The sequence below is a fragment of the Ooceraea biroi genome, chromosome 7 (genome assembly GCF_003672135.1).
Source record: "Ooceraea biroi isolate clonal line C1 chromosome 7, Obir_v5.4, whole genome shotgun sequence".
In the NCBI taxonomy this organism is placed as follows: domain Eukaryota; kingdom Metazoa; phylum Arthropoda; class Insecta; order Hymenoptera; family Formicidae; genus Ooceraea; species Ooceraea biroi.
Window position 1 is genome coordinate 6,771,842 of NC_039512.1, and position 23,456 is coordinate 6,795,297.

Sequence of the window (23,456 nt, forward strand, 5' to 3'; positions counted from 1 at the left end):
GGTATTTCCGAATGCTTGCTCTTATTGTCAAACATCTGGCTGCCAGCACCGTGCACAGAGTACAGGGTGCATTTAGTCATCGAAAAGCAAGCAAGAAGGTCGTTATGTCGAATCAAACGGAGACTAGAAAGAGATGGCAAGAGAGGCACCCGAAGACGGCTTTTCGAGCGCAACCTTCGCCCCCGGCAGGACCATAGCAGGGCGAGAGGCACGTTGAACAAGAGCCATCGCTAAGGAACAAAAATGTACGGGGGGTGAAGGAAGAAGAGTAACGCTCTCGGAGAAAGAGTAAAGCGGCGGTGGGTTGTACATGGTATAATTACAGAGAACAGAGCAGTGGCTAGACCCACTGCAGCAAAACTTACCGTTGCCCAAGGCGCCAGCATACTCGAAATCGGCCGGACCCCGGTCCCGCTGCGACTCGGTCCTAATTCGTATTCGTGCCCCAGGTGTAGCAGATAGGATACGCCTCGAAAAACGGCGGAAGGACTGGCAGGAATCTCCCGCACTACTCCCTTCTTTCTGTCCGACGCGTTCTTTCTTCTTTGCCTCTCCTTTGCAATGCAGATCTCGATCCGGTGAGCGCAAGAGTCTTTTGTAGACTAAAGTATAACGTCTTTGTAAGTGAAGAACATAGGAGATTCAAGAAATAATAATGCAGCAGATATACAACATATCAAATATAATTTAACTTACATGCATTTCCAAAGTTTTCAATGTTTTATATTTCAATGTTATTTTTAATATTGGTATATGTTATATGTAATATCACTTAATGCATAATTAATTTACTGTTACATTGATTTTTCAGTGTTTGATTATATTTCATGATATTGTATCGTGCTCATGAAGCGTGAAGCTAACTGTTCTTCTCTTCTTGCGTATATTTGTTAGACATTTTATATTTTTCTTTCGGGTACGCGATGCGAAGGAAGGTCCGACTTTTGTACTTTTATTCTCACTCCAGCTTAATACGCGCCAACGAGAGTGGCGACCCCGAATCCTCTAATTTCGGTTAGCCGCGGCCACTGATAATTAACGAACTATAATCAGTGGGCTACTCCTCGTAACGCAACGTAACGAAACGTAACGCAGCGCTCACCCCTGGGCCATATTAAGCCCTTTGCACACCGATATAATTGTGCGTAAAGTATACCCAAAAATATAACTTATCAGATGTCGCTAATTAGATTATGATGAGGCGAGTCTGCCGTTGAAATTAGTGATGCTGAATAGGAATTTAAGTCTCATTCTCGCAAGATAGTACGCATTAATAGCACGCGACAAATTGTTTTAGCCATCCAACTTTGGTCAATTTTATAGAAACGAAATTTTATATTGTCATTAATTTAATATCAAGAATTTTTTATTATATTAATTATTAACAAAAAGGTACTATAAAAGTTATTAATATAATTTCATACTTTTTGTCTCCGTAAAATGTTTGGCAATAATTATTAATTTTTTCTATATTACGAAATTAAGCGAAAAATAAAAATATATGAAACCCTAAAATTATTCTAATCGCACTTCCTTCATATTGCTAGAATTAATATTGTATACGTGTTATATAAATACATAAAGAAGCGTTTCTGCACCGACGGATGAGAGCAGCCTAAACTTTTCGCTTTTATAATTACACAGTGCTGCGGTACTGCCGCGAACAGGAGCTGACGGCCTTGCGGCGGTAAAGTCAGGTTGAGCGACATCGCGAGTGCGATCTTCAGGTTCGAGTCGCGTGAGATGTTTCTTCGTGGTTATCAGGAGAGAGGAAAAGTTATGTGTATGTGTATGAGAATGTGCATGCACGTCTACCTACAACGATGATTAACGCGCACAAGAAAAGCGGAGGAATTTTTATCGCCGATGGCATTGTACGCGCCAGTGTGACAGAAAGTACCACGAGGGGTTATAGCGAATCGCCGTCACTTAATGGTGAGTGGTGTATCATTTGCTTTCTGACGACTAAGTTTAGTCGTGATACTTTGTATGTTCGTGAATGTGGATAGAGTGAACGCACTTTTTCGCTACTACTACCATGTAGTTCTAGAAAGTGCAATTTCTTGTTATTACATGCAGAAGAAGCGGGACTTCCTTGCTCGGTACAACTGTGCAATTTCGTAAACTGCAATTTTTGCGATTACAAATAAAGAAGCGGGATTTACAATGTTGCATAAAAATGGTAATCTCTCTCACCATCAAGATAATAACTTAATGTTATCGTCTCCTTTTTTCATTGGTTTGTCAAGCAATTCATTAAAAATATAACTCTCTCTGTCTCTCTCGTGCTCTATATATTTTTTTTGTATTCCCATAAATTTTACTTTCATATTCTTTATGTTTTTTGACGCCTCTCTTACAGAGAGTCCTGTAATTCTACAATAAGTCTGACATGCTTATCTCCCCTATTACTTCTTCCAACAAACCCTACTATTTGTTCACTCCCTCTTCCCCTGCGTGCATATCCTTATCAGACATTCAAGCAACTGTTCTTTCTTCTCCTTTATCGTAATCACTTCCCAAGAAAATGACATAGAGCACAGCTATTTCGCATGCAGTTGTTAATTTATCGAAGCATTCCCATTCGTAGGGATCGATTCTTCTCGTCCACTAAACTCCATCAAAGTTCTTCCGCATGCAGAGCTATAGGAACTGGATCGAGTATGGCAAAATGCTACACAGCCGACGGTCTGGCGAGTAGAAATTATCCACTTTTGCGGTAATTCGTGCCTGCCGACGCGCATGCGGCACCGCGCAAGATGGCCGCTGACTCGCGAGTCCCGATTGGTGACGATGGGGCGGGTTATTTGAGCGGCGGTTGGTGGTTCAGCGTTGCTCGCGCGAGTAATTTTGATCGTGATTATACTAATTTCATAGTATGCCCCTTCTCGGTGGCTTAAGCATCGGACGAGTTCACACGAGCGGCGACGCGAGCCAGGAGTAACAGTGCCCGCGAAATACAGAGCAGTTCGAAAAGTCTTCTCCGCGCCGGCTGCATCCGATTTTCGGATATCGGATACCACGACGAACAAGATAGACTAGCGACAAAATTGAGGTAAGTTCTTCTTTTGAGATATCGAACATTAAAGAAAATAATATAACTCTTCCTTGTTCAAATAATATTAACTTTTTTGAAAAATCAAAAGAAAATCAAAGAAACGCTTATTTTTTATTATTTACTTAAAATATATTAACACGGTTTTTTATAGACACGTTTGTTCGTATTTTAACATTGTCATTTAATATTTGCAGTTTAACATTCCAATTAATCGGTTATCATGTTTAAATTAACGAATTTCCGTAATGTGCGAATTTTGAACAGATGCTTGTTCTGTTTTCCTTTTATGGAAGAGCTAGATCGATACCTGAAAAGCATGCAAAGCAGCCGATTCAAGCTATTAGTATCAGTGTCAGCTATATTGAACTATAATCGTCTTATATTGTTAGCGAGGCATATTTACGGGCAGTTTCGCTTTTACCCCTCTGCCTCGCCCTCTCTCCTATCTTCTTCTCGTATTTCGTTTGCAGTTCTCTCCTTATCTCTCACTATTGCGCTCTTGTTTTCTCTTTCCGGAATTCCTTCTTTTGCTCTTCCTCCCTCCTTCTCTATTTCTTACTCTCTTCCTCTTTCTCATGCGCCCTCGATGTTCCTCCTTTTCTCTCTTCTCCTGAATAACAAGCGGAGCAGCGCTCCCGCCGCCACCGTCGCCATCGTCGTTCTGGTGGGGGCTAAATTACCACAATTTTGTACTTTTTATACCGCGAGGGAAAAAAAAGAGGATAATTTTTGGTGGAAACGCAACAATTTTATCGGCCGTTGTTATGTGAGATCAGTTGGTGTCTACTGCCGCTGCGCGTTACACCTGTCCGTTTCGTGCCGCTCCAAATCTGCAAAGGATCAATGCGTATTTAGATATCACTTTGATCGGAAAAGAATTTCGCGACCTGCTTAGCACCGAAATGTATCTTGACAGTCGCCATCTTGGCGACCTTGACATCAAAAAATAATGCTGGCAAAATCCATCGTGTGTCAGTTCATCGAACAACCCTACGTTCACGGAGACTATAATGGATGATGTAATGGTCATTGTACTATTTTATTTTCTTTATGGTGACAGTGAAGTGTTCTCGGATGCGTGATACTGTACAATGCATATCGTGAAACTTTTACCTTCGAACTGCATACGTGATTACCCGTGCTACCGAATGCGCGTAGCTCGAATGAACGGTCGCCATTTTGGCGAACACTGACCTTTTTCTGCTAAATGTTGCAAACAGTTTTCACGTGTGAAACAGCATTATTGTGACAGTGAGGCATAAATTATCAAAATTTGCCGCAAAAATTCTTTCCCTCTCTTAAACTGTTGTTAAGTGCTTTACTTCAAATGTCTGGCATGATGGGAATGTACACACATGATAAGCCGGCCGGTAGGTACTGTCTTCTAAATAGCTTATAGCTTGATAACTACTTACACAAGTTAGATGGAACAATGTATCATGTATCTGTAACTGCTTCAGTGCTATGGTGCTCAAGTTTGCTCAAGAAGACTCTTTAATGTGAAAAGTTACCCCGAGATTACGGAGATCGATATTTATTTGAATCATTTGTATGCACTTATTGGTGACATATTTCCTAAAACGACTAAATATTATTTTAAATATTATTTTCTTTTATAAATAATAAGTATGTAATTATATCATCTTGTTAAATGACTGATTTTGAGATACTTTTCGACCATTGCGAAAATTCAGGAGGCTTGTAGCCGTGTCAGTTAATAAAATAGAGGGAATCAGCTACTAACAGATGATTTTTAATTGTTAGTTGCCACTTCGAAATAATTCGTTATCTTTCACGGTTTCTTTTTCTTCAACGTGTAGCACCTCCCCAAATGGATTCTTCTTAAGTTCCGTGCTGGGGGCAAGAGCATCACTGTCCCAGGAGATTTATATCCTTGAGACTTACGTCCTCGTGGGGAGGTTCACTTTGTGTTCATAGTTGTTTTCTTTGTTGCTTATTCAGCCGTAAGCGTCTCTGCCTTATACGCAAGAATTTCGGATACCAGTCAGCCAATCGAGAAGATATCGCAATAAGAAGGAATAAAGTTCAAGGGGGATGTCGATGATCCTTCATAGCCTCCGAGGCGATCTAGATGACGTAACGTTGTTAAAACTTATCTGATCTAGGGCTCGATGCTATTAAAAACCCCGATGCTATGCGGAGGGCATTCTTCGCCCCTTCGGTCATCGAGGAATCAAGAACACAAGAGATTCATCAAGCAATCGTTTCGAAAATTTAGTCCTAATGTGAAAAGGAAAAGGAAACTTGGCGCGATCATGCTGATAAGAATTATTTCCTCAATAGTACTTGTATGAATAGATGCTTTAACAAAATTGTGTAATTGTTTTGACGAAATTCGATGTACAACCATAGATATTAACTCGATGATAAAATGTTGGCGGTAAACATGATGAGTAGCATTTATAAGCATCTGTTTACTTGCTGTATAATTATTATATTAATGGATAATAAAGATGTTATCCATTGTTCACTCTATTATTATAATTATAAAGAACATACAGCAAGTCATTGTTCATAAATTCAAATTATTTAAAGTTACGCCTATTAAACGCATTTTTTCATTCTATGGTAATATATTACTGTAAAATTATATCATAATGCATAAATTTAACATAAATTTAAAATTTCGAGACGTTGTATACACACGAAATTAATTATTCTTATTACATCATTATGCCATTATAGATTATTTATATTGCGATTCTGCACGTTTTGCAAAATTGTGAAATTATTTTGATCTTTAAGTTAATTTAGTAAACCAAGATGATGCGCGCGCGCTGTTATAGTTACGTCTAAATTTACTATTTCAAAAAATAGTCTCGCTAAACAAGTTTAACGTAACAAATCTACCATTATTCGGTATGAATGCATTTTTTCTTTCTCGGCACAAAAAGGAAATCTTTTTTGCACGTCGCGATTCTTCGTAAAGTCGGCAAGATCAGCGGACCGGTCGCGTCCATTTTTGATGCCGAAGGTATCTACCGCTCCCGGGCTTGGTAGACCAACGTCGAAAAAGGGGGAGAAGAAGGCAATAAAACTGCAAGGGCGAAGAGGACGGAGGTAAATAACAGTGGAGAAGGCGTGGTTGGTGCGATGCGGCGCCCTCAAAGCACGGTCGTTCCTCGAGGGTACATCCTTTAAGAGCTCGAGGTACGGGGACTGTCGAAACTGGAAGCCCGCAGAGATAAGATCCTTCTAGTTATCGAACGGACTCCCGTTCTCGATCAATGTACCGAAAACCCGTTCACAGGTTTCAACGGGCCCGCGGGCGAGCCGATCCAACCTCCCGGTATTATTTTGTGTCGAGACACTTCAGCCTTGAACTACCACAAGGACGCTTAATCGTGATCTCGATCACTCGGATGTCCTTGATTGATTTTAAGAAGTTGCCAATTGTACCTGCCGCGCGAGAACACCGTCGGCGATTTCTTCCGCGAGACATGTGCGCCGCCCGTCGCAACTCTCGTTTATCTTGCCGACGGTAAGAACGTTAGCACCTGCTACCACCCATGGTCTTCGTCTTGTTCAACAACTTGAACAGTTTTGTTTAACCATGATAAATAGACTCATTCGGCTAGAATTATATAACAAATTTGCTATAAACATCGATACAAAATACGTAATTAAATGTTTTCATCGTCTACAAGGATAGAGAATAAAACTGATTAAAAATGATTAGAGTTTGTGTAAAAATTAATGGTAAACGGAAGAGGGACGTGACATCTACTCATGATGACAAGACTCATATATCGTTTCCTCGAAAACGGGACAAAATACATCCGCACCGAATAGCAGAAATGACCGAAACACGCCTAAAGCTCGGAGCACCAAATAGGCACCTTCGACCTGAACAGGCCGCGGGGATCACTTTAACGATGATACGATGAACCCGCGGCCACGGAAACAAAGACTGAGACATAAGAATGAAGGAATATACGTCGTTTAAAGGTGGTAATTACAGCCTCTTTTTATATCTCTTAGCCGCGCGGCAGATGCGGCTAATGATAGCCCGAATGTGCCGAATGTGTCTCACAGCGACGGGGGACGCAACCGGGTTCCTCGGATTCTGGCGCCGCCGATCAGACATTACGGCCTGCTACCAATCCGAATCGTCAGGGTATCGTGTGTGATCTTGATGACGGAAAACAAGCCGAGCCGGAACTGCTGCTGAGTGTGAAAGATTCAAGCCACTAAATTGTTGGCCTCGGGCATTTTCTGTTGAAAAACGTCCACGTATGTCAAAGCGCGTGGACGCAGGTGCGATAATACGTGGTCATCGATGATTCGTGACTATTAGTGGCAAGTATCTACTTACAAGGAACAGTCTCGGAATTTCTTAAATGTCGCAGATGTTCGGACACTGCATTGCGTTATGTTACAATATTTAATGATGGGTGATAGTTGCTAAGCTAAGTTGGCTTCATCTCTCCTTTATTTATGTTGCTCCCTTTTAGTATTTTTCTCTCTGTATTTATAATTTTATTGTAATGCACACATCCACATACATATGAATTATGAATCGGCTGACCTGCTTCATTTAACGATCGAAGTGGAGTGCACACAAGGAAACATATTCTGTTCGTAATTATTAATTTTACAAGCAGAGCAATTTTAAAGCGCTCACGCAGATATAGAATTGCTAAATGTCGGTAAAATACGATAATTATAAATGATAACTAAGTAATAAATTCCTCATCTATTGTTCATGATAAAAAGTACGATCTCCATCATTATTTCCAGTACCATCTGGAAATAAACGAAGCAGTGTTTCGGAACATGCCGCTTTACGTGAGCGGCACAATTCCGAGAAAGCCGAGAAACGGTTGAGTTTCGCAAAAAGAAGACTGGAATCTTACGCGAAATTCATTTCTACGTCTCTATTATACGGGAGATCCCATCTATATGTAGATTCCAAGAGGGTTTTGTCGCCTTTAAAGTTTAACTTACCGCTCTTTTTGTACGTGGTCCTTTCGTATCCGAGTGTGCTGTCCGCGGGGACGAAGAAGCGAAGTTAGGCATTGGTTCTAACTCCGCCCCGTGACCCCAGCAGCCTCTAATTATCAAAAATTTTATGAGCCGCGCTACAGGTTTTGTCATATGTTTGCTTAAGCACGCCGGAAGTTCGAGCTAATTGATTATCTGCTAATTTGTAATGTTATTTGCTTAGAAGATGCCGGTAGTTACTGTGCCGAATCCTGAAGCTAATTCTTTTTTCTTTTTGTAACCTGCTAATTTGAACAAACAATTATTACTTATTAAAATTATAGTAGTATTATAGTGCAAAGTACTACTAGTTTTTATTTTATTTCATATTTAACAAAACATTCCTGTATAAGCAATGTTTCAATTTTTAAGATAAAAATAAAAGGTCGGCAAGCTTAGACTTAAAATAATTTTTAATTTGAGTTATACATTATATAGATTTCAATTGAAACACAAATATTAATAGAATTTTCATAAGGAAAAACTTTATACATCGCGATCTGTACGATACATACGTGTGTTTTCAGATGCCTGACACGCGATCAATGATTGAGACTAGGTATAGGCCAGGTGAATGTACAGCTGTTCCGTCCATCAATTTCTAATGCTTCAAAAATCGCGGCTTACTCGCATGAATAATAAATGGTCATGCAAAGTGTTCAAGCATAAAAGGGTCGATTGACCTTTTTTCGTTGATTTCCGAAGTATGATAGCTAAATGGAAGATAAATATTGATAGATAATGACAGATTCTCTAATTTAATAATGAATAAAAAGTGAGAACTATCCTACTCTATATCCTAAGAATCGTTATAAATAATAATTCGAAATGATAAGTTTTCCGTTAGTTCGTGTGAGCTTAGAGCTTCCTAGAGTGAGAAAGCTATAAATATAACTTTCATTCACATGAAAGCAGAAGCAAGCAATGTTTACCTCGTTAGTGGATTGAATAATTGTATCAAACTTGATCTGATAAGAGCAATGTAATTTAAGGTCGTTGACTACGTATCTTCTGCGAGGCGCGTTACTCAGAACGACGGCGATGAGATTCATCTGTCTATTATTTTTATCTTTTTACTGATTTCATCTATGTGAAAAAAAAATAATACGTTTAGATTCAGATAAGAAATTTTTTAGAGCACTGATTGAATGTTATTAACGATTAGATAATCATTGTTTTAAGTATTAATCATATACGTTGGAAATCTGAATGCATTAATTACTGAGAGTATTAATCTTTTTTTCTAATATGTGAGATCTCTCTTATGAGATAAAAAAAATTTGTTAATTTTACATAATATCAGAAAATATAATTTTTAATATCTTCTTTCTAAAACAGCAAATAACTACATATCAATCTGAAAAAGATACTTTAAGAAGATCAATATACAATTAAAGTATATCATTGATTGCTACTTGGAAAAGTGACATAGAAGAAGACAAAAATAATTGATTCATATTAAGTCACAAAGAGCAATCTCTGAAAATATTAGATTATATAATCTTAAAATATATAATCTTATATAATCTTAAAATATTCTAATTGTGTGTAAGTTACACTAAACTTACGCTGGAGGACAAGAGAACATTGCGAATTTTTCGAAGTTACTCAGGGAACAAAATGAGACCACCAGAGGAACAATCGCGAGTATGTCGTGCTCCGTTGAAATTTACTCGGTGCAGTACGAACCGTTAATTATCGGTCGCAAACTACGCCTTCCTGCCAATGGAAACAGCTCTTCTTCATAGTTTTCTTTGAAAATGAGTGCCATAAACCTACCTTTGGCAGCATATAACTTCGAACGGATACAATTCCTCCCCTGCAGTCCGCTATCGCTCTCACTACTCTTGCTTTTATTGTTCCGCATTCTTTTCTTCATGTACAAATTGCCGTGAATATAAAGGGAAAATGATCCGTTTACATTAAAGAATATTTTTCTATATGTACGTACATGAAAAATTTCGTTTTGTTCATATTGTCGCTAAAGTCACAATTTTCCTCACGTTGTGATATTTTACTTTGTAATTATATACTCTATCCTGTTACCGGTCGGTTATTTGCATGCGTTTATATGTTGATGAAGAAATTATGTGCCGGCGCAACTTTATTGAAAGTTTGTTTGAACTGAGCAAAAGAGTGCGCGCGCACGATATGGTTACTACATCCGCATGATTATTACGTCGTATATACGTGTTATCTATACAAAAGCATCAGGGAGAGATGCAACATAATATTACTGTATCACTATACATATAATTTGCTTGCTATATATGTATATAGTTGCCTAACAGTTTGTTACTTTCACTATACGTGGCTTCTCGAAAGATTTCAACCCTTTCAGATTTTAAGTAAAGTACCTTAAAAGTAAGACCTTAAAGGTAAAATAGAAGCGTAAGCAACGGCGTCATTGAAAAAATGCAACGTTACATAGCTCATCCAACACAATTTTCAAGTACACCACCCCGAAGCCATTGGCTTTCTGGGTCAGAAGCAACGACGGCAGTGTTTCGCCGCGAGTCGTAGGGACTTGGCCCTCTGCGCTGACCTATTACACGGACCCGAGCTGCGTAATAATACGGCAGCACGAAACAAACCGACGAATTAGGTACTATCGGGTTCTGCGAAAGCGGTCGACGGACGTTACCAGGACGAACGGATGAAGGAACAGACGGACAGACGGACGGATGGACGGATGGACGAACAGACAGCTAGCGCGAGGCCAAGCGAGCCGAGTGGAGCAAGGAAAAGAGACCGTGGGGAGCGAGACCTCAAAAGGGCCTGGCCTCGTGCAATTACGGGGCCTCGGCAACCCCGGCATTATCCCCAATTATCCGCGTGCGTTTTGAAGTTAGGTTTTCGGGTCCCCTCGGGGGGACCAGAGTCCGCGCGAGAGCCACCGCAAGGCATCGCGACCCAAACGTCCCACAAGCCTCGGAGGCACAGAGCACGGAAGGAAGAGGAGGAGAAGATGGAGAGAGACTGGAGCACCGACGATCCATTATGTGGCGTCTGCTGTCAGACACGATCGATTCCACCACGTTTTGGCGCGGTATCTGGTCTGCACGCCTCTTCTTGTGATCGCAAAGGCTGTGCAATCCGAATGGTCGCATGCCTTGCGGTAACCATTACGGGAAGTTTTCGGATACGATGGTTGGGATATGATTTTGGGGAATCTGAATTATCGTCTTGAACGTGAAAAGGAAACTTTTCTTGCAGTGATAGTAAATGCTTTCAAATATCAGAAAAATATATAGAGGTATTTTAAAGATGATAGAAGTGATATTTTAGGAATTGACATATGCAGATTCCAAGTTTTTTTGTATTAACTTGTTGAATCAGTATAAAAAGGAAGATCAGAGATTTAGAAGAATGGATTCATAATTTTTTAGAAAAAGTCGATTGATATCAGCGTATGAACGAATAGCTTCTTAGCTATTCGAGGATACGCTACTCAGCATTTACTGAATCGAAATACTAGCAATCTATTATGTGGCGTCTAGCATCAGACCCGAATCGATATCGACGATTCAAACCTGCGGACCTCTTAACCGCAAGGCATGCGACCGACTCGCCACGAAGAGCTGATGCAGAGCTATTTTGACGACCGCACATCGAATGCCTCCAGTGTAATCGTGAAAGAAGGACGAGCAAAGGAAGGTCGAATGGGCGATTACGGCTGGAAACCGTTACAGATTTACCCAGAGCGGATCTGATGCAACTAATAGATGTAGCATATAGACGAGGGGTCTTTACCAAAATAAACAATAAAGCTTTGTTAACGTAATATGGAAATATAAATAAAACGCCAATATTTAAAATAATGGGCGATGAAGTAAAAGATACCAGTAATTGCAATTTCTTGCAATGTTCTAACGGAAGCTATGAATATGAAGTATACTTAAAAATGGCTTTGGAAGCAATAGAAATAATAAAGAAGAAATACGATGATGAAGACCGGAAGAGGAAACGAAGATTATAAATGCAGTGGTTGTACTCCTTTTTAGATGCGATGTTTACATCAGAAAGACTTTACCGTAACCGCACGAAGCCTCGCCTCGCTGTGAAGAATGAGATAGAGAAGATAGAGTGAAAGAAAGTATTCCATATAAACCGTTATGATAGCACAGAGTTGATAGAAGATTATTTATCTCATACCGTTACTTTCTCACACGAATATTCATAATTGCTATGCTTGTGAATAATATACACTTTGAATTTATAAATTACACAAAATACCGGAAATTGATCAAGAGTAGAAAGATTATGATATTAAGTAATTACAGTGAATGATAAATCGTGTCATGGTTATTAACTGGCTTGATAAAGGTTATTATCAATGAGAGTGGCACTTTTAGTAACATGTAAAGTTAGATTTGCGCAATTTTGGCGTATCTACCAATCAAACAAATATAAAAACTCGTAGATATTGCAATATAAAATCATGTAATTATAATTTTAATCTTCTTACTGTTTCAAACAAGGAATTCAAGCGTGACTATATCGTGGTAATATAATAAGTCCGACATGACCACGATGTTGGACTCAAGATTTTAATATTTTACTTTTACGAATTATAAAAGCCGGCGAGAAATCCTACATTGGACTTACGTGTAATTATATCGGCCGACACGCGTGATGCCTGATATTAGCTGACTTGTCTAAGCGAAAACGAAACCGAGCGATATATTTGTAATTGCGGCGGCTAGCTGGTTAACTAACCACCGTATAGCTTTCCGTATTCTGACAGAAACTTCCTAGGCGTGTAAAGAGGGTGCAACTCGCCCTGGCGGTATCTCGTGAGCTTTCGTCGATCGGCAGAGTTGATCTAAGCCGCTTAATCATGAAAGGGTAGGGCCGGGTGGGCCATGAAAATAGGGCGTTTTAGAGAACTTCGAACGAGTTTCTTGGGACGGTTGGCGTGCTACGAGAGATTTACAGTCTCCGCACCGGAAAGGGTACCGAGAGGGCGGCCGGTGGAAGAATGGTTTCCGGTGGCGGTAGCTCATAGCCCAGGCATATATCTACGAAGACCGATACGTACGCCAACGTTCGCAGAACGAATGCCAAATTAGCCAGTAGAAACACTCGAGTATGTGCTCCCGCCTTAGAAGGGTCGGGTTTATCCAAAAAACGGTTTTCCCATCTTTTGCACGCGATAAAATTCTCCTAGATTATATACCGAGATAATCTTTATCTAAAAGAAAATTTATCTTTAAGTTTCCATCGGTCGGAAATCGCTGACTTCATAGTTAACACCGCGTAATTCGTGCTATATATGCTTCCGACGGCTTACGCTGCATTAGCTCAGCTTGCGAAACGTTCAAAAAGCAATGCGATTGTTTGAATTAAATCGTCAAAATTACTAGAATATGTGTTGCATCATAAATATATAAAACTATAATTTTTTGTATTATGATAACTGAATTGCACAAATGTAATTTTGCGATCCTGCATCAAAATATTAGTGATTTTTCTCGATAATTTTTCTCAAAAATTTGCTTATTTGTATGTTATCTTATTTTATTACTTTATAACGATACAATACTGGAAGCACTAACCAAATCCTAAACGACTCAAGATCATTGTGCAGCGGCGGCGAGTATTGTTACTCATCTGTAAAACGTACGGTCTGTTTACGCCAACGATTACACGCGAGGCTAGGAGTTAAAGTGTTAAAGGGATTCCAGCTTTTGTTCGTTCCGCGTTCGGGCGTGAACCACGTGTCGGTTACGGTCGAGCCTGCTATTTTCCCGTGAACGATCCCTTCAATCAGGAATTACGTATACCACGTATGGAGTCCGCCGCCGCGTATGCACGTCGTGCGCACGGCCTGCGCAACTCACGGCTTACACCTTTGCGAGCACAATTTTCATAATGATATGCGAAAGCAAGAGAGGTCGGGACTCGGGGATCGCGCGATCTGTTGCTTCATGGCTCCACCTGACATACACAAAACAGACCCACGGCAGATGACCAACGATCCCGACATTATGTGAGCCTCCGAAACCAATATTCTTCGAGGATAATGAGTACTGCAGCGGACCGCCTACCACATCGTGTCAACCATGTGTATGGCATTGACATCGCGCACACATTGTCCTTTTCGCTGCTACCAAAAGTTGAGCGACGTTCTCATTAAAAAAGAAACAGAAGGACGTAGAGCAAGGTGCAACGAACTCCGCCGGCAGATCAAATTGCTACCTTCTTCGGGACATCCTTCTTATTATGGCTCCAGTTTCGTCGTGGAAAATCACTTTGATAGGAGTTTCCGATGCAGTTGGATTTAAGGAAGGCAACTATGATTGAACGAACAATAAATACGGACAGTATCTGATTTGAGAAGACAAAAATATATATATCATTTAATTTAATTTGATTTGTTTCTTAAATTTCATAAATAAAAGAAGATTTTCACGTACATATGATGCGCTAAGTTGCTATATATTTAAATAAAAACATCTTTACTGCGTCCTTTTACTTCATTTGGCATAATTAAATGTAAATTTACTGCAATTTTTACAGCATTTTATTTAAAATAAAAGATATATTCGAATTTAAATATGGGGTTATTCTTGATTAGAATGTCTGAAATTTTTAGTGCATGTCAATAATTACATTGATTGTTACATCATAAATATTCATAAAAATAACTGTTTAGGCAAAGCATAAACTATGTATAATTATTGTTTAATAAATTATTTCCGTTGCTTGCTGCATTGCGGTATATAATAAGCATTTTAATTTTTCTAGCATTTAATACATAACTACTAAAAATAAAATTTATTACTTGATGTTCCCAGTAAAATAGCGCATTATATACTCCGCGTATGAAATGCCAGACTATCGATTTTTCTTCCCATCGCAAAACTAGCGGCCTTGGTCGTTCCATGCAGGAAGTTCATGACCGTGGTGCAGGAAGATCGCATCCGAGTTCGCTGACAGACTCGACCGAAACACAGTGGGATTCTCACGCGAGTTTCCGCGTGCAGGAATACTTGCGCGTTCCTCACATCACGAGCTCTCGGCATCACTTCTCCGCCGCGCGTGCAGCTTTCGAAATATCATAGCACTCCACTCTATAGTTCGGTGCCTATCAATCACTTGGCGCATGGTCCGACAATAAGACTCCTTGAAAGAGGGAGCTATTATCCTGCCAGACTCTGGTGATGCACGACCTCCAGGGTCCGACGCTGGACCTTAAGCCTTCGTTGAACGCTCGTGAGCCGAAAATTTCGCAACATTTTGCGAAATGGCGAGAAGGAGGCATTATGGCTCGCAGCATAATGAAGAATTTTATATTTCCCAAATGTATCAACTTTGATGCCAGTCATAATATAACGCAAAATACTTTGTTCTATTATTTGCTATCAAGATACAAAAGGTTGTACATAGGAATTTGGTTTAGCTAAAGTAAAAGTATATTTATATTTGCCAAATATTTCTGAAAGTCATCCAAAGAGATTACAAGATATAAGATGGATATGTATGCTATATCGTAGAAATTCGTCTATAATAAGTGGCGTAATATCAGAATGAAAAGTATACATGTCGGTGGCGAAGAAAGAGAATTATGATGGTGTGGGCCCTCAGGAAGCCTCCGCTCGTATTATATCTCAGGCAAGCACGACGGTATAATGAAAAATCCGACAGTAGACATAAGTCAGGGCCGTTGCGAGGAAGAGCGATCGGGCTTGTTCTCCTCGTGAATATTCATCGATCTCTGCCTTATCTTACAATAGCAGGGCTGAGAGTAGCGAGGAGAGAATGAGATTCCGCGCTATTAATGTAAAAAGAACGTTTGCAACGATACAGCAATCTCTAGTAATATAATGCATACCTGATGTAATGTCTCGCAATCTATATCTAAATATAATCTGTTAATTCTTTGCATACATACGTGATTTGATTATAAAAATTAAATGAAATGATTATTATTATTAATATTAGTAAATAAAAGATTTTTGAAAATCGTTTCCTATAGACACTGTTAAAATTACGTGATAACTATACATTTTTAAATAATTAAAACAATGAAATTAACTAGTCATCACTATTTGTATATTATTTAGATGCCAAGTATTTCTTCATTTTTTATGTACTAAATACTTGATTCAATATGTCTTAAACATTCCAAAATCTGTAGAAAATTACAATACTTCCTCTTCAAGTCAGAAACTTTTTATAGATTTTCATAATGCACAATAGGACTTAAGGCGTTCATCATTCTTGAAGGATTGCGTGTCAGACTAGCATCCGCATACTCTCGAGGGAAAACTCGTCGTATGTTGGTTGTGTTATGTGTATGTTAGTCGAGGGCGCACACGATACCAGGACAATTTATCGTTGCGTACAGGAACGCGCATATGTACGCGCCGAGCGACGGCGCGAGTCGTCACGAATGCAAGTATAACGAAGACTGAAAACCAACCGCGGGGAATTTACGAATCACGCAACATATCGTTCCCGAGGTTAACCTTCTCCTATACTCATGTTCATTTCATTAATCTCATTAAATTCATGAAACTCGCTGCATCGCGCAAAGAATTGTCTCCCGATATTATTTACCACCGCTTTCGCACTTAATCATGATCTTTATGGAAATATTCTCGCGCACGTAGATTCTCTGCACGATCGAATGTTTCCCTGCAAAATGATTTTTTGCTATTCAATTTTATTCACGAATTTAAAGTACTAACTGTTTTTTAATTATGTACCTTTTACTTTTAAAAATATAATTGTATCTTAACTTGAAAACTAAGTTTTATTGCATTTCTTGTTTGCCCTTAAAGTTATGTACGGGGAGTAGTCACTTTTGAAATGACATGCTAATGCAATGGGCATCCAAGGCGAGTCTGGTTTTTCAGGGCGTTACCCTCAGAAATTCTGGTTGGTTGGTTGGTCGATGCAGAACGTTGAGGGCGGCGCATCTGTCGGCGAAAGATTTATATCCCGAGGCCGAGGTTGCTCCTATCCATTTCTGAATCGTGGCGCTAGGCACGCCGACAAAAAGCAACTTCGTTTAGGAATTAGCAAATCAATGCGGCTGCAAAGACTGTTTCTTACATCGTGCAACAATAAATGCCTAAATTTCGTTTATTCGCTCCAAAAAATATAATCATTATTTAATTGTAATTGTGAATATAAATAATTAATAATTATTTACATCTGAAATTTGCTGAATTGAAATAAAGTTAAAAATGTTATTTAGAAAAAATAATTTATCTGCAGAACCAATGTATAAAAATATTCTTGGCAATTAGGTCAAGAATATATAAACAGAAAATATATAATTATGGAGAATTATATTTATGGAGAAATGTTGTTTATATTTTAACATTTTACAAATCGTGATAAGTATTTAAATACACTGATATAAAATAAAATATCATCGATATACAATTGTTATCTTAATGTGTGAGAAATGTCTAATATTTGAATGAAAGCTAGCATAATTGTAATCTGAGGAGGAGTTGAAATCCAACGATTTCAATGGTTTTGTAGTATGAATACCAGACATTAAATTATCTCGGCACGGTTCAAAATGGAGGATTCCATCTCGGCGAGAAAACGATACGATGCGGCACGATTATAACTCGGCCGCGAGGGCCGTCGGGTCTATCAAAACCCGCTCGGCCATACATCAATGCCATCTATACGTATAATTTCGATGTCGACTGGCTTTTGGTTTTATTTGCCACACGTAAAAGCAAAGGCATGCACGCTGCAATACGAGATTTGAAGTTAGACGAGCACAGCGTTGCACATCGTTCCATTTTTTATGCATCCATATCTCTCTAGATGCTTCATATGCGACGTAACAAAACCAGCATGTGTAAGAAAGATATATTTTGCAATTGTGCAATAATTTATGTATAATACATGATGTAATCATTTATCAAAACTTTATTGTAATTCAGTGGTCATTTTTATTTAATAATTTGATTAATTAGAAATGAATCTAAACATGGAAAATACATGACGCTTGAAGAAGATACAGAACATTATTGGCAGTTAAATGATAAGGTATTATGCGAAGGCAATAAATGTCACAATGCAATTTAATAACTCTGTAATTTTAGTCACTTAACTGTCGTCGTATTACGAGTTATAGAGACATAAGCAGTATCGTGTTAATCCTTATCCTCTCTGTTAGCTATGATTGACACGAAATGCGAAATTCCTCGACGTTTTTATTTGGTATTAAACTTATTATGTACCGAAGTAATGTAAATTACCGAAAGAATTCTGTAGAATACTTATTTATTATTGATGTAAGACATGTTAATAAATTTTTAAGATCTGAATTACTCTTTTACATTCCCAAAGTAGTATCATGTTCGTGAAGCAGACATAGAACATACGATATTCTTCTCCGCCATTTTGCGAGATCTCGAAGGACTCGCGCGCGGGCGAAGATACCCATACACCACGTGCCTGCCGCGCTCTTCTTGCGCCGAGATCGGTAATAACCCAATAAATCAGGGTACCCCAACCGGTGCAATTACGTTCCGTAGCTGAAACTCGCAGAACCCAACCCCTCTCGTAAATATTGCCCTCTGCGTACCGACGCAGCATCCTCGTCGGGTCCGCCGCCGTTTCTTCCTTTCTTGGCTTCCTCTTTTTTTCCGACGATCTCACGACCCCGATGTAACCAGGGGATCCTCCTTGTGTGCATCACACGCTGGGGTTGTCGACGATACTCGTGCCTCATCCCCTTCGTGCGCATCTCGCTCGTGTTCTTTTATTACCGCCCGCCATTCTTCCCGGACGCGAACGGCATAGCGCAACCATGGGAACCGTCGTGGCGTGGAGTGTTCGTATCCTTTCGGGGGATTTAATTGCCACTGTGCGATCTGTTAATTCGCGAGTGTCAGCTTGAGAAAGTGAGTCGGGAAGCGAGAGGGAGGATTTATCTCTCCACAGTAGACAGCATCGACGTGAAGATTCTACGAGAGTGCGTGTTCGCAAAAATATGAGGGTCGAAATGCAACAGATTCAAAACTGCACCATAGGCCCTGAAAAAAGAGAAATGGAATAAAACACAGATCGAGATTCCCATAAAATATGTGAAGTCGACATATTTTGGAGCAATGTGTTTAGAATGTTGCTGAAAAATGAAGTAATCAAACATCGAGTAAAAACTAAGATAGTCATAATAATTAATATAATATATTTTTAACATTTTATATTAATATCATAAAAAAATAATATATTACATTTTTAAAATATAATTTTTATATATAAAGTACCTTTTAATTTTTTACGACTTCGTCAGAGCTGTATTGACATTTGCATGATTAACTTTTATAATGATGAGGGTTGAAAGAGCCATATTGTTTCTCGAAAATGATCCCCAACATGCAATACTATGTATGTTTTACACATGACATATAACATATAACAGTATATCATCATAGGGAGATGTAATTTTACCAAATTCATTCTCGAAAAGGAAGAGATGCCATTTTGAATCACCTGAACCATTACGCCAATAATATATTTCCGACCAGCAATCCATTTATTGGAGTATTCGTAACGAAACATTAAGTAAAAGAAACGTAAAAATAACACGAAATAAATTACATTTGGTCACTTCGAAACATGCACGAAAGAAAGGGTCCGAAATGATACATCGTTCTACATTATTTCCCGATAATTATTGAGAGAAACGTGTACCGTGACACGCGATATCAATAACATCACTTGACAGTGTCAGTTTATATCATACAACATGAATTGAAATACAACAAGTATATAATTCGTTAATCTTACGCAAATTAGGACATTTTTAAAAATCTATTCTTAATGAAGCAATAGTGTTCTGCAATCATATGCATTCGTTTGATAATGTCTCTTTTGCAATTGTAATTCTTCTTGTACAGTATTGCGCAAGAGAGTGTCGCACAATAAGATCTTCGGTTAATTATCTACTGAACAAAATTGACTCTATTGTTATATAGTCCCGTGTTATAATTGCCCATTGTTCTCGTCTCAGAAACACCTTCATACAATACTTTTGCAAAAAATTTTTAATACCAATCTCTGAGATTGCGAAGTTCGTCTGCTACTCAAGTTTGCAATCTTCGCTCGTTTGCTTGTTTCGCTCATTTTGGGTATACTTTATTGTTATTATTCGTAATATCAAACCATAACTTTTAACAAATAAATATTTTTCACCATTTCGCGTCTGATAGCTGTCTCTTTATTAAGAGAATAGATACTTTCTATCGAAAGAAAGCCGTACAACGTAATGATGTTTTTCTGGAGCATCTTAGACCATTCGCCATCGGCATTTTGGTGTTAGGTAATAAATCTCGAGGCAAGTGAGCCTCAGAGATCCCCGCCGTGTTAGAAAAGAAAAAAGCAAAATGTGAAAACGAGAGAATGTGCGCTGCCAATAGATTTACGAGGCCATCTGTCTTCGTAGTACGCACTTGATGCTCACGCTCGCGGGAAAAGCTCAGCTCACCTATGCAACCATGTACACGTGCGTTTATGTGCGCACGGCATGTATATATATATATATATATGTACATATGATTCTAGAAGAACGGTTCGTTATTATAACCCACGAGACGTAATTGTTTCCAAGGAACCGGCATGGCGAAGACCTTGCCTGAGAACCCAGAGATATTGGCAATTCTCTACAAGGCGTTTCAACGATGGTGCCAGTAGTCACGATCACTTCACTCGATCTTAATTGCGACAACATTAAACAACTACGTGGTAGAATTTGATATCAGCGTTATGATCGCAATCACGATTCTAAAGTTTCAATCATAAGGAGAATGTGCTGTAAAAAGGCATAATTTTAAAAACTCATGTTTATAGAAGTCAAGGTAAAAGATTACTGATACGATTTAATCAGTTTTAGTTTTATTGAATTCAATTTGGTTTTCTTTCATTGCTGAAACCTTGAAGGCAGTAACAACTTAAAAATAATTGCACAAATTAGTGAAATTAGTTAGACAAACTTTAAATATTTAAAAATCTTGTATAACTGCTCACATTTAAGATACCAAAAAGTACTTAAAAAAATATTGATACAGACTATAATTTAAATGTGACAATATTCGGTAAATAGACGGGATTGCAAATGTGAGTATAACAAGTGATAAAGTGATAATACAGTAACACTTAAACGCTAACGGAGTTTTGTTAAATTTAAATTGGAAACAAGGTTGCAAATTTATGAGGATTTTGGCGACACAGATATCAGACAGACCTTACTCGAAAATGTCGTGATATTGGTTGGCTTCTGCGGGAAACTCGAATGATAGTGCCGCTAGTCACGACTACCTCGATCGATTGTAATCTGGCGAGCGTAAAGAAAGTTTGCAGTTGTATTTTTATCGGTTATCGTGCAAAGTTGCCTTTCTTTCCCAAGTATACAACGTTGAAAACGTGCAACGGCTTATCGATGTCGTAATTTTATCCATGTAAGATAATAACGTTAAGTAATCGAGCGAAATAGGCAACATGTGCATCGCGATTAAATTAGGAACATACTAAGCGAACAACGATGTTGACATGCTTGATAGAATTTGTTGTTTGTTGAGAGTGATAAGTTATGACACTTGTGTCATACATTCAGCTACAATTAATTTATTCACTTTCAGATATGATCGCGTGATGAAGATTACAAGGATATATGCAAGTCTGGTTAAGATGGTTGCGACGAACAGATCATCCTTGCCGAAGCTTCTTCCGATGCTGGCTGCATAAGTAACCAAATATGCAAATTTCTCTGTAATAAATGGTTGGCTATTAATCAAATTATCAGTTCTGTCGCTAGTGGGACGGAGGAAACGTGAATAAAATACGATTATTAATCGCGTAATGCTATGTACTTGAAAAGTATATCATTATGCAACTTCAAGCGTATTTAAGTGAGTATGTATGATTAATAGATGTTGATAAGTTTAACAGATAAAGCCAACATTAATAAAATGAATCTGCAGGTAAAAATGTGCTTTGCAAAATGATTATACGATCTTCAATTTTAATAAAAATGATTTCTGAATTTTAATCTTATCCTCTTTCATTTCATTATTGATTATCTTCTTAGGTAATAAATTTTAGACATTGCATTAAAAACTTTTTTTACACAAAGCGGCTTTCTGACATTTTCAAACATCCTAAGGTGTAAGAGTAATGTACGTCCTATCCTACGCAGAATTTCTATGCGTTTCGCAATGTTCTTGCGTGTTTCGAGAAAATATCGGAGATACATGCGTCAACAGGAAAAAAAATGATTTTTTAGAGCGCAAACCCGGAATGGCGCCGGCGGTCCGGTTTAATCTCGACACGCCCATTACATACAGCGTACGTATTACATCACGATCGCACTCGATAGCGAGTGTATCTATATATGAACCTTATCCCCCATACTTGCCTGCCCGATACGTGTAAGCCGCAATTAAAATTCAAGAAAAATTCTCGGAAACCTGTTCCGAGACCGAGCGAATATTTCGCTGCGGGGTGGTCACGCAGGAACGCCAGTCACGGATGATCTTGTTTAATTGCCTAGCCCCTAGATTCTCCCCTCAAAATTTTTGCTGTCCATTATATCATCGTTCAACATTCTTTATCGTCCGTTGCGGTGATCAATTATTGCACGCAAAATTAGATACTTTTCGACACTTTATTAATAGTAAACTCTTATTATTACCCAACCATTTTCGAATATAGTTTATACGTAAAAACAATAATCTACACTTCCATTAAAATGTCCAGTATACTTGACTTTGCATTACTTATATAACAGTTTAAGGAGAAATGTTGCATTATAGTCGTAACGAAAGACGAGAGATAATTGAGTAATATACAGGGTGAGGCACTTAAAACAGGCCACCTGAATATCTCGGTTGTTATTGATGATAGAAAAAAATGTGTCAGACCAAACTTGCATGGTTTCGAGGGACACATAATTTGTTCTAAATAGTTTTTTATTAGGTGGACGCGTAGAGGTCATATGAAGGTCAACTTCGTTTTTTTAAATGGTATATTTTTTTTTACGTACCATCTAGTAGAGCGTTTGAAAATGCGCACATTGATCTACGGGTCAAAATTATTCAAGGTCACTAAAGGCTAAAATTTCTAAATGCTAGAACTTTTACATTTCTGAATTTACGGTATTTTCAATAGCAGAGAACTCTAGGCAATATAAAAAATAATGATATCATCAACTCAGAACTTCGCGGAAAAGAAAAAATTTCTAACGGCTAGAACTTTTTCATTTCTGAATTTACGATATTTTTAATAGCAGAGAACTCTAGGCAATATAAAAAATAATGATATCATCAACTCAGAACTTCGCGGAAAAAGAAAAAATTTCTAAGGGCTAGAACTTTTTCATTTCTGAGTTTACAGTATTTTTAATAGCAGAGAACTC

At 38.4% G+C, this 23,456-nt stretch overlaps 1 long non-coding RNA gene across 1 annotated transcript; it reads left to right on the forward strand.

Annotated features, from left to right (window-relative positions):
• Nucleotides 1–889: 889 nt before the first annotated feature.
• Nucleotides 890–22,091, forward strand: LOC105282095. Its single transcript, XR_894432.3, has 2 exons — nucleotides 890–3,055; nucleotides 21,682–22,091. It is a non-coding gene; the product is annotated as an uncharacterized LOC105282095 (long non-coding RNA).
• Nucleotides 22,092–23,456: the final 1,365 nt, after the last annotated feature.